General features: G+C 39.9%; 2 protein-coding genes across 2 annotated transcripts in view; one reads left to right on the top strand and one right to left on the bottom strand.

The window, feature by feature from the left end:
- The window catches only part of PARP10 (poly(ADP-ribose) polymerase family member 10), a 1,579,412-nt gene that overhangs the window by 1,044,266 nt on the left and 522,727 nt on the right, over window positions 1-12,419 (top strand). The window lies entirely within an intron of this gene.
- The window catches only part of LOC122798630 (riboflavin transporter 2-like), a 295,120-nt gene that overhangs the window by 29,690 nt on the left and 253,011 nt on the right, over window positions 1-12,419 (bottom strand). The window lies entirely within an intron of this gene.

Here is a 12,419-nt window from a genome sequence, read left to right as displayed (position 1 = left end):
GAAGAAATGGAAGACGCCACCCAGGCGGCAGAGGGTGTCCACAAAACCAGGGCGACAGGGATATCATCCCTGGGAAGTCTTTTCAGCACTCCTGAGTGGAGGCCCGGCTGTCCTGCTCTGGAGGCAGTCGGGGGTCGCTTGGCTTTATACCTGGAGGCCTGGCTAAATCTCACTTCAGATTCCTGGGTAAAAAGCATAATAACCAGAGGATACAATATCCCCTTTCTGAGCAATCCACCCACCCAAAAAAGATTCCCAGATGTTCCACCCACTCTGCGGGATCAGGCAGCCATAGAAATACAAAGGCTGTTAGAAAAAAGAGTCATCCAGCCAGTCCCGGCGGACCAAATAGGATCCGGAACTTACTCAAGGTTCTTTTTAGTTCCAAAGAAAACAGGGGACTGGAGGCCAATACTGGACCTCAGCAGACTCAACACCTTCGTGAAGAAGGAAAAATTCCGGATGGTCACGCTGCAATCGATTCTTCCGTTTCTTCAAACGAATGATTGGATGTGTTCTGTAGATCTCAAGGATGCGTACTATCACATAAAAATGGCCAGGCCATCCAGAGATCACCTGCACTTCTGGCTGGGAGCCAGTCATTTTTAGTTTTGAGCTCTGCCCTTTGGCCTCACCTCAGCCCCCAGGGTGTTCACCAAGTGCATGGCAGTAGTGGCATCTCACCTGAGACAAAGTGGATTCCGGGTGTTTCCATATCTGGACGACTGGCTCCTTACCGCCACCACCAAGCATCACCTAGTACAAGCCAGGGACTATACAATCAATCTCTGTTCCAGCTTAGGAATAACAGTGAACTTCGAAAAATCTACCTTGTTGCCCTCACAGTATATCTTATTCATAGGGGTGGAGTTAGATACCTCCATAGCACTGATAAGACTTCCTTAGGCAAGAGTGTCAGTCCCGAGGGATCAGGTCTCTATTCTTCTTCAAAACAAAAAAAAGTTCCCGCATTACAGGTCTTGAAAGTATTGGGCATGATGGCAGCTACCTTTATTACGGTTCCCCTAGGGAGAATGCACATGAGAATCCTCCAGTGGCTCCTCTTTGCTCAGTGGTCATTCCAATGGTTACCATTGTCACACAGAGTCTTGATCACGGAAACTTGCAAGCGGGACCTCCGTTGGTGGATAAACAATCAGGAACTGACGATAGGGCATCCGTTTGTGCTCCCTGCTCCCGTAGCCACAATAACCATGGACACTTCCCTGATTGGGTGGGGGGGACTTTTTCAGGGGAGAACAGTCCAAGGAGAGTGGTCAAAAATAGAGTACAATCTGCACATCAATGTCCTGGAGCTGAGAGCAGTGTTCCTGGTGTTGCAACACTTTCATGACTCCTTACCCCTGGGAACAGTGGCAATTCAGACGGACAATATGTCAGTAGTTTGGTACATAAACAAATAGGGAGGAACCAGGTCTTACCCCTTATGCAGGGAGGCCCTGAAAATCTGGCAATGGGCTGTGTCCACCGGATGCTTTCTAATAGCAATGCACATCCCGGGAACATCCAACATCATAGCGGACAGGTTGAGCAGAGCCATTCTGTTGCCTCACGAGTGGTCCCTCAAGAATCAAGTTGGGGGAGAAGATCTTTCGCAGATGGGGCCAGCCTTGCTGCGATCTTATTGCTTCCCCCTTGAATGCCAAATGCAGAAGCTACTTCGCCCTACTTCCCCCTCCAGTGGGGGGTGCCCCCAGGAATGCACTGGTACACGATTGGCCCCCTGGTCTCCTATATGCCTTCCCTCCTGTTCCATTGATTCCCAAATTTCTACAGAAAGCCAAAGGTCTGGGAAGGACGATCATCTTGATAGCACCATTTTGGCCTCGACAGATCTGGTTTCCCTTTCTTCAAGCTCACCAGATGGAGGAACCTTGGACTCTGGACCCAGTGCCAGACCTGCTGACCCACTCATCAGGAGTTTCTCACCCATCTCTTCAGTCCCTAAAACTGACAGCTTGGCTGCTCCACTTCCCAACTTAGCCAGGTCGGATCATTTATCCCCAACAGTGCAACACATTTTAGTTTCTTCCCACAAAGTTTCCACAAGAAAACTGTATAGGAGCAAGTGGAAACTTTTTATGTGTTGGGCCTCCAGACAAGGTATAGACCCTTTGGTGGCCCCTATTCACATAATTTTAGAATTTCTCTCCACACTCTTTCATCAAGGGGCCTCGACATCCACGATAAGAGTTCAACTAGCTGCCATATCAAATTTTCATGTGGGTGAAGGAGGAGCTACAGTTATGTCCCACAGACTTTGTAGAGCATTTATGAAGGGTACCTTTCATCTCAGGCCACCCATACGAAACCCAGTATTTCCCTGGAACTTGAATTTAATGCTGTCTCAACTCATGTTGGAACCCTTCGAGCCAGCTTCGACGTGTCCACTTAAGTATCTATCCTGGAAAACCCTGTTTCTGGTGGCAATCACTTCAGCTTGCAGAATCTCGGAGCTACAGGCATTGTCGATTAGACCCCCGTATATAGTCTTTCACCCAGACAGGGTCACCTTGCATACTAATCCATCCTTTCTGCCGAAAGTATGTTCAGTGTTTCATATTAATCAATCCATTGAGCTTCCCACTTTTTTCAGGAACCATTCTAATAAATTGGAATACATGTTGCACAAACTGGACGTCCACAGACAGCTGAGATTTTATCTGGACAGAACCAAGGAATGTAGGAAATCAGATCAACTTTTTGTTTCCTGTGCGGACAATAAGAAAGGACTGGTAGTAACAAAATGCACGTTATCTAAGTGGCTGTCAGACTGTATAAATTTTGTCTATTCATCCTCCAAGCAGTTTCTTCCATTCAAACCTAAAGCTCATTCTACCAGGGCTGTTTCCACTTCTCTGGCCCACGCCGATTGTTTGCCTTTGGATACCATATGTGCAGCGGCTACTTGGGCCAAGCCTCATATGTTTATTACTCACTACAAAGTGGACAGGACCTCCAGGGACAGGGCTTCCTTTGGTTCCACGGTTCTCAGGAATATTCTTCCGTGAGCCACCCAGGGTTGCAGTGCTAGGGACGCTACCCGTGTGTAAGAACAAATGGCGAAATCGAACCATTTCACATAAAGAAGTTATGTTCTTACCATAACGTTCCATGTGAATTGTTCATCTCGCCTTTGTTCTTACATTCCCTCCCTCTGTCCCCCTCCTCATCCTGGAAGAACGAGTACGACTGGTGCCTGGTTACCTTCTTGGGGTTACCTGGCACTACCTGCTTCTTTTTAGGTGTGCTCATTACTGTATACCTGTCTATATATAATTTGAGTATTATGATCTTGTGTGGATGGAAGCGTAGGCAAGGGGGTCAGTTATGTTCTTGAAGTCTGGTTTCTTAGCAAACTAGATCTGAGGGATAGCAGCAGGGGATCATGGGATAGGGACTGTGCCTTGAGCTTCTCTTAGATGCAGAGCTTGCGATGTGGCCGACTCGGAGCCGAGGGTCAGCTCCGAACCCGTGCGTAAGAACAAAGGTGAGATGAACAATTCACATGGAACGTTATGGTAAGAACATAACTTCTTTTTTGGTATATTCCTTTAATGTTATCTTATCAGGATCAGAACACAGGGTCTATATTAGAACCATGAAAACTCAGTTCATTGAATGGCATTTCACATCGAAAATGGCGTTCAATGAACTGTTATAGTGAGATCGCAGTACAGTGAAGATCAGAAAATTTGCCCTTTCCTCACTGTAGTGCGATCTTGGACTTGATATATATATAATTAGCAGGGGGTGTTAGTGGGGCTTCTGAACTGACTTTTCATGGTTCTAATATAGACCCCACAGATACTGGTTAACAGGTCAGTTTAATTAAGTAATTTGGTTAGGGGACTATAAAACACGGGGATCTGGGCTACAATTTAGCTCTGAAGAAATCCTATTTGATGTACAGGACGAAAGCGCTAAACTGTAAATGAACTGCAGCTTATTATTTTTATTTTTTAATTTTTGCAGTTACAATAAGTTTGTTAAAGCTTTTTAAATATGCTTTGGACCTGCTGATTTCTTTCCGTACATCCATGCTCTTGTTTTCATTGGACCCGCTGATTTCTTTCTGTACATCCATGCTCTTGTTTTCATTGGACCTGCTGATTTCTTTCCGTACATCCATGCTCTTGTTTTCATTGGACCCGCTGATTTCTTTCCATACATCCATGCTCTTGTTTTCATTGGACCCGCTGATTTCTTTCCGTACATCCATGCTCTTGTTTTCATTGGACCCGCTGATTTCTTTCGGTACATCCATGCTCTTGTTTTCATTAGCATTTTAGTTTGTGGTCTACGCGGAATGAAGATTTTATTTTGGGGATTCACCAGTGTCAGTTTTTGCTCATTGAACCTATTGTATTGGTTCATGTGCTTGAGATTTGGGCACGTTTTTAAATCACTTGGTGGTCTGTGGTTTTGCTTCTCTGTGAATGGGTAGACTCTTATTGAAACATTTATGGAAGACTTAAGTGTACCAAGGTTAGAAGTAGATAAATAAGTAGACGAGGAAATTAACAGTTATGATAGGAGATGAAATAAAAATGGTGACATATGATCAATTTGCAGGAATGTCTCTAGGAATAGATGGTATTCCTGTAGAAATTTGGATGTTAGAGGGGAAGAAAGTGATAGACATGTAAGATTTTGTTTAACAGTATTTGTAAAGAAGGGGAACAGTAATATCTTGGAAGAAAGCTATGGTGACTGCATTAACTAAGGACAATAAAGACCCATCAGACCTAGCTTCATACAGGCCTATTTCAATTTTTAACCATGATTATCAAGTGTTTATGTCTAAACTAGCTAAAAGAATGGCAAAGATGTTGCCAAAATTGATAGATATTGATCAATGTTGTTTTGTGGAGTGGAGACATTCGACAACATTAGTAGAACAACGATAAACCAGAGGGAAGCAGAGTGTAAGAAAATACCACAGCTGTTGGTGTGTCTTCATGCAGAGAAAGCATTTGACAGAGAAAGCTGGGATTTTAGGAGTAGGGCAGTGGAAGCATTTGCATTACCTGATTGCAATAAATGTTAATTAGGAAGATATATGAAGGATTGCAGGAAAATATTAAAGTGGGACGGTTCCTCTCTGAGAAGTTGTCTTTGAAGACAGGACATTTCATTATTCTCCTGTTTCACCAGTCAAAACTAAATACATATCCAGAAATTATGTACAAGATGTATTTGTTGTTTAAAGGTTATAAGAGACAACGTTTTTTATATAGAGAAAGAGATAACAATCAGTGCAATATTAGATGATTATATGCTTCTCTGAATGTACTACTTTGAAGGTACACAGTAAAATTATACATATAAATTATGTGTAGGTATAAATGTGAAGAATAATAAATACTAACAATGTTATCTGTTATGACTTGGGTATTACTTAAGTTGATTTTAAGTTCTATGAAATACGACTGAGCATGCACACGAATGAGCTGGGATGAGTGTATGAAGCATGGAGGTAATTAGTTTTGACTGGTGAAACAGGAGAATAATGACAGTAAATAGGTTTTAATTCATGTATATGGATGAATTTAGATGAATTAGTATTTTAATGACAACACATAACATTGAATGCTTAATAGCAGAGTTGCACATAAAATATATTTTAATGTGAATGATAGGATAGGTGTTAGAAATGTATTCATCATACCTTTATTGGAGGCTTTGTATGAGCAAGCTTTAAACCCTACATTAATAGTCCCATCTCTTATACCTACCATGATATGCAAAATATTAATCGCATTTGCGATATGAAGAGAATGGGCTGTTTCGGTAGATGGGAACGGTTCACTTGATGAATCTTGAGAGACAAGTGAATATGTAGTAGGAGAGTTATTTTTATGATGATGACTCAATATTTTAAAGTTTTTGATGCATATGGTATAGGAGAGTAGTTTTTAATGATGATAATTTAACACATTAAGTTTTTGATGCATTATCACTTTAAGACAGTCCTAGCAATGTAGATACAAAGTGAGAGGCATGCACACTGTGTTAAGTGACAAGTTGCGGATAGTAGTACGGGAAGGTGGAATTAATTTACTTGATTGGGGAGAAGTAATTGTGAGTATATTTGATGCACTGAATTGTTATAATTTTATATGGTCTGATGAAGCCATCGGGATAGCGGTGAAAGTGCTTACCTTGTGTTGAACAATAAATGTTTTACAGCCGTATGTTGCAAGACTGTTTTATTGTTTTTGTTTGTGTTTATGCATTTATCTGCTGTTGCTGCAGTACGATCGTGAATATACCTGCTTAGTGTTTGTTTCTTTCTTCATCATAATTTATTAGTCTGGCAGCTAGTGTAGAAAATTAAGGCTACATACTATTAAATAGCTACTTCTTGTAGTCCATGCTTCACTTCCTTCAAGTGCCATAATCATACTGTACTTTGGGGTAGCTAAGAAACTGGGGCTAGACTTCTAATTCCCCCAGCCTCCATTTGCCTACTTTGTCACACTGAACAAGTCACATGATCAGACAGTACTCTAGGGCAGTTGAGAGACTGGGTAGGCTCCTTAGTGTTTTCCTGGACTTTACACCTTGTAACAGCCTTTAACCCAATCATACTAAAAATCATGTTAATGAATGGAAAAAAACTCTACTATAATAACTCGTTTTTAGTTTGTTTGAACACATTTCTGAAGGAACATTGTTAATTTTTGTTTGCTTGCTGTTCGTTATAGCAATGTGTGGAAGCTTGAATGTATGGAGGGATAACATGCTGCCGCCTGCAAGATCAAAACATCTCATCGAAGAAGCAAGAAGTTATTTTTTGATTTTAAGTTATTACAGTTCTTCTGAGCTAAAGTGACCTTACAGTTTTGTCTTTTCAGCTTTTCCCGGTTAGGGGTCACGACAGCGGAACTCCGGTCCGCTAATGATTGGCAGTAGATTTTTATGGTGCCGAGTTGCCAGCCCGACGCCCAACCTTCAGCAAAGGCACACCCATTTATGCATGTCTTTCAGAGGCCACTCGACCATGGGGAGGACATGCAGACTCCACACAGAAGGGGCTCCAGCCGAGAATCTAACAGGAGAACCTCTTGCTGTGAGGCAACAACGCTACCACTGTACCACCACGGCTTAAAAAAAGGAAGCATAGGGTCACTGTCCCCTGTAGAAAATAATTTTCTGATTTCAGGCACTTTACAATTGCATGAAATTATTTGTAGTTTGAGTACACGTGTTTAGGTGTCACATGTATTCATACCTCTCAACCTCTTAGCACAAGAAATCTGGACAAAGCCTGAAATAATGGTGGTACAAAGTCCAAAAATAGGGCTTGATTTTAAATATTGCTCTTATAAGTTTACATATTTGCTAGAATAACATGATTTGAGTTATCATGCATTTTCTGAAGGATATGAAGTTTGAAACTCAAATGTATATAATTATTTAGTAATATTAATCCTCAGTGATTTGCCAGAAAACACAAATTTTATGAGAAACAGACCAAAAATATGATGCAAAAATATGGACATTCTGTGAAAATCAGGACAGTTGAGGGTATGCGTGTATTTGAGCAGCTAGCTTCATACAGTGGTTGTCATGTTATTTGGACTGGGGCAGATTGTTTCTGATGGATAGCACTTGATCCCTAGACATAACAAGAGGGCAGTATCGAGCTGTGTATAAATACCACTGCTCTTTTATGAAACATACATCTTTACAGTCAATAGACTAGCAGATTGTAGTTCGACGAAGAAATTATAGGAGCAACATCAACAGCAAATATCTGCAGTATGGTTATTACAGACTTTGCATTGTCTGGCATTCGACATTCACGTGACCTGCATTTTTTTCTTCCATGCATTCATACCCTTATTTACCACCAGTCTGTGTATTTAGTGTAGGACGGTATTGAGAATAAAGTGTCTGTTTCTGAGATGTGGGAAGAAAAACCTAACTGCAGCATTAATCATTTTACATTATTCCGTGGCAGTAATATGAGTTGTAGTTAAACATGACAGCGTAGAAAACAGTAAGGGATAGTCATATCCCAGATAGTCTTCAGCAAGAAAATTCATGTTGTAAGATCATAACTGAACACACAAGGAAAAAGGTTAATGCTTGAATTTTTGTTTTTCATTTTCCCATGCTGTAAGTGAAATGGATGTAGTAATGAAAAAATAAATAAAGTAATGCAACAGCAAACGGCAAATTTAAAAGATCATATCACAGTGAAATAGCTATTTTGCCACCCTTTCAGGGATTTTCCTTTGTTATTAATTAGTTTATTGATTTACAAGTTTTCTTTGCTAATTTACCTATTCAGAGTTTCTCTTTCCCATCTTATGTTGTTTTTATGCTAGTTACAGGCAATATATCTTAAAGGTCAGAATAATTAGCTACCGATAAATTTGCTGCATTTGGAATATCTGAGTAGGAATGCATTAACTTAGATGCGTTTAGTAGTGTGTGATTAAGTGACATTGATATTTATTTCATTTTGTTAACTGGATTAATTTCATCAAGCAAAGGTTTCTTTTAGAAGAGAGTTAGGTAGTAAAACTCTACAGTACCAATGCAGAGACATTAAAAAACAAATACATAAATATCCCTCATGGCATGTCATAGGGAAGAAACTGGAGTACCTAGAGAAAGTTGAAATAGACATTCAGAATATGCAAAGTCCATGTCTACAGCACCCAAAGGCCAGGATCAAACTCCAGACTCTGAAACTGAGATGGTACAGCATTATGCTAACCAGTTAGATCACCACCTTCAGGTCTCCTCTAAAGAAAATCAATTGCGTATAATGGGCACAGCTTAGTTTAAATGTATACTGCAAAAAACATTATTTTTTTCCTTGTCTGGTCAAAAATCAAGTTACTTTTGAAGGAAAATAATCAGTCTAGATGGCAGGGAGGTTGTAACAATGATATGCAATGCATTATTCAAGTCCTTGGGTTTGTATGCAATTAAACTGAAAAACTATTTTCTCCTGTACTGCCACAAAGAAATGTAATATTTGGAAATGTGTTTGCTTTGCAACAGGTTTCAGTTTGAGTGGCTCAGCAGGATTCATACTTGCCTTTGATACCTTAATTATCAGAAGGTTGTGGGTTCTATTCTTGTATCAGGTGATTATATTTTATTGTAATACAACAGTGTAGTGCAGCATAAGGCAGTTTCGCACGCCTTAGTTGTGGTCCTTCAGATGAAATGCTAACCTCATGTCCTATCTGCCACTGTTATTGGTAACTCAGTGGGCTGTAAGAGATCCCATGTTACATATTGAAAGGAAGGACAGGGGATGATTTCACCCTGCTTGTCTAAATGCCACATAGTTTCTCCTCTGAAAATAAACCACACACTTAGTGGGACTAACCCAGTCAAGAAAATGCAAATAATATACCAGGCTGCCTGATTATCAGTGCCAAATATGGCCTATTTGAAATCCAAGCGAACTTCTGTAATTTAAGCTTCTTCCCTGGTTACATTCCTGAAACTTGGAAAACAACAGTTATAATGCCATTACACAAGGATGGCCAAACCAAGGAGACTGGTAACTATAGATCAATTAGTCTCACTAGCCACACGTGTAAAGCTATGGAATGTATTATTTTAGACCTCATTAATCTAGACATTAAAAATCTGTTAACATTGGACTGTCATCAATTTGGCTATGTCAAAGGAAGATCGTGCTTTTTTATCTTCATTAATTTATTTGAGAAAGTCACTGAAGGAGTGGATAGTGGTTATGCAGTACATAAAGCATTTCTGGAATGAGTCAAGACCTTTGACAGTATTCACCATACAGTTGTTATTAACAGACCTGTAAATCTAAATATAAATCCTTATGCTCTGCATTGGATAGCTAAATGCTTGTCTGATAGAATGTATGTGGTTAGAGTTGCAGATGCCACTTCTGATTATCCTTGGTGTGCCACAGAGCTCATTGTTGGACCATTTCCTATTTGGCATCTTTTTCTCAAAACTTCAGGCCGTGATGCCCCTGCACTGGCCTAGTAATCAAGGAGCCTCAGTACTCACCATTAGCACTACTGAGGTACATGCACATTGGGAGGATGACAAGTACACGCACAGTAAAGTACAATTTCCCTTAAGAGCACACAGAGACCACAGTCAGTCTGGGGTCTGGTTTCTCCCTCTTTATCCAGATCCCTAATAAGATTCCCCACTGGCACAGCTATAGGGTTAAGATCTCAGCCGAGCGGTAAAGCCAAAACCTCCAGCATCCTCTCTGTCCAACCAGTGCTTTGTGTCCCTGCCCAAGTAGCTGACACACATACTTTGAGATTTGATTTATATACAAACACACACACACTTCTGGGAAAAGCTAGCACAGGTTTACTAGCTATGCCCCCTTCTGGACAGACTAAAAGGTAGTTATCACTGCCACCAGCCAGCTCTTTATCAGCTACTATAAGGCTCTTACAAAGGGTGACAAATTCTACTGGGTAATGTTACTATTATCCAAATGGTAAGTGTGACCATGGCAAAGGCTATTGGAGTTGCCCATACAGTGTCACCAAATACATATGCAAGTACTCTAAGAGCTTAAATATCTCTAAACAAACCAGACACAAAAAAGGTTTAAATATATTTAATAGTAAATAATAAAATAACAAGACAATATTCAATAACTCAGCACAGTGACTACAGAGTTCAGAATCACAGGAATATTTTAAAACAATGTTGCAGGACAGTCTCAAATAAATACAGAAACAGCTAAACTAATCTTGGCTATACTCCTAACTATCTCTAAAAGAACTACTGTACCTAAATCTTACTTACAGAGCAAGGCAGAAGTGCTGAAGATGGATGTTTCCAGGTCCAAAGACTAATGCCCAGTCTCTGAGAGAGTTCCTAAATTAATATCAAAACATTACTGCTGGGTCAGCTTTGGATGGCATAATTCTTTGTTACCTGCCTCCAGTTCCCAGGCTAAACAGATGCTTAGTATTTAGTACCACTGTATCAAAAATACTTATCTCTCAGATGTGCAGCTGCTAGGAAGTCACTGAGCAATAAAAATACTTTACATTTCAAACCTAGTAATTATTTCTGTTTCAAGACAACAGAAAGAAACCAGTAGCTGTAGACATCCTGTCTCCTTAATGAAACTGAGATATAAACACAATCATTAAACAATTCACTTATTATAGGTGCTACATTGAAACGGAAAACAAGTTGAAAGGACTATCCTGGTCCCCGAACACTGAGACAGCCTTTATTGTACCGGAACTGCACATTTTGTGGTGGTTTGTGGACATTTCACCTTTTGGTTACCAATTCACTTATTTTCTTAGAGTTTGCAAGTTAACTCTGTTCTTTTCCAGTAGGGTGCACTATGGTCACATTCTTGAAGCTCAGTACATAACATACAGTTCAACACACACTTCTGCACCAGTAGTTTAATATCCACATAACATATAGTTTTCTTACATCTGTAAGACAAGCCTATGGATCATATTAATATTCACAAATGACATATGAGTATTTACAAAATTCCAGATAGGTAGGCTGGCAGTGTCGCATTTCTATATAAATCAAATTAATATTTTCAAGTGATATATAATTTTTTTCAAAATTCCAGCTAGCTGGGCTGGCAGCATTTCGGTTTGTCACACAGGCCAACACTCCTAGCCTATAGTTACCTAAGTTTACAGGTGACTATAAATTGGGAGTTGTTATTCACTCTTCCAGTGACTCACAATTGCTCAAAAAGGGTTAAACCATTGTATCAACTGGTGCAAAGAACAATGATCGCAAAAGAAATGTAAAACGTGTAGCATAGTTCATTTTGGTGACCAAAAAATTTTCGCATGCTATATAGGTGATTTATCCCTCCAAACAGACTCTCTTGTAAGGGGGACTACATACTTTTGTTGACAATTCCTTATTTGACCATCATGTCTCCATAGAAGCTCAGAAAGTCTTCTTTTTGGCTTATCTAATTTCCAAAGGCATATTCACTAGATCCCAAGAAGTCTTAATTCCCATTTACGCATATGTTACGGATATCATAGTGAAATTGAACTGTGTTGTAGTATGTTCTAAAGTATGTTTATATAATGAGCTAGAAGCTCTTTTATTACAGATATCACTAAGGTGTTCAGAGACCCTCTTAGATTCTACTGAAGGGTTGTTTCCCTGTGGTCATTATTCAGCTTGTCAACATGTCTATAAATCTAAAAGTTTTACCACTGCAAATACTTCCAGGGTTTATGACATTTTATTTTTTGGCAAATGTAGCACAGACTGGCTGATTAATTTAGCCAGTTGTTCTTTCTCAGCTTTTTATGTGGGCCAAACATCTAGGTCTTTGCAGGTGAGGGTCTCTGAACACCTTAGTGTTATCCTTAACAAAAGAACTTCTAGCTCATTATATAAACATACTTTAC

The sequence above is a fragment of the Protopterus annectens genome, chromosome 3.part1 (genome assembly GCF_019279795.1).
Source record: "Protopterus annectens isolate FY-2018-M chromosome 3.part1, PAN1.0, whole genome shotgun sequence".
In the NCBI taxonomy this organism is placed as follows: Eukaryota; Metazoa; Chordata; order Ceratodontiformes; family Protopteridae; genus Protopterus; species Protopterus annectens.
The sequence above is the reverse complement of the archived record's forward strand: the minus strand, read 5'-3'. Positions and strand labels throughout refer to the sequence as shown.